Here is a 656-nt window from a genome sequence, read left to right as displayed (position 1 = left end):
ATAGATTTCTTTAAGGGTTTTATTTGTTTCTTCTTAAAAGACCTCTATCATATCCATAAATGATGTTTTAAGGTTTCTTATTTGTGTTTCAAATACGTTAAAATATTCAAGGCAGGCTGTGGCAGGGCTGCTGATTCTTAGTGGGGACATATTGTCATGGCTGTTATTAATTGTGTTTTTGCACTGGTATCCAGGCAGTTTGAATTGGGAAGATTGAAATTCCAGGTGCTGGTTTTGTCTTTTTTTTTCAGTGGGTGTTTTGTTATTGATTTCTGTTTCTTCTCTGGGAGAATGTGGTGGCTATGTATGACTTATAGGAAAATCTTCTGAGGTTATAGTGGGTTAAGCCACTGGAGATTGCAGGTAAAATGTGTTTCTAGGTATTGGGATTGATCAACAGAAATGGTCTGGGTGCAGTGGTGGGACTTAGCAAGAGGGAGGGAAGCTAAGCGTTCCACCAGGATCTGCTTGTTAGCCCTCCAGGAATGAGGCCATAGAGTGAGGAGAAGGCACAACAGGTGGTCTGCTAGAGAACTGGAGATGAGACTGGGGGATTGGACTTGGAATCATGGAGTGAGAAGTGGGGACTTGTAGTTAGCCTACCTGCTTTCCTGGCAGGAGTGGCCTGTGGGTTCTTAGGATTTTCCTGGTGGAAC

The sequence above is a fragment of the Mus pahari genome, chromosome 16, assembly GCF_900095145.1.
Source record: "Mus pahari chromosome 16, PAHARI_EIJ_v1.1, whole genome shotgun sequence".
Classification (NCBI taxonomy): Eukaryota; Metazoa; Chordata; class Mammalia; order Rodentia; family Muridae; genus Mus; species Mus pahari.
This window is presented reverse-complemented; position numbering follows the sequence as displayed.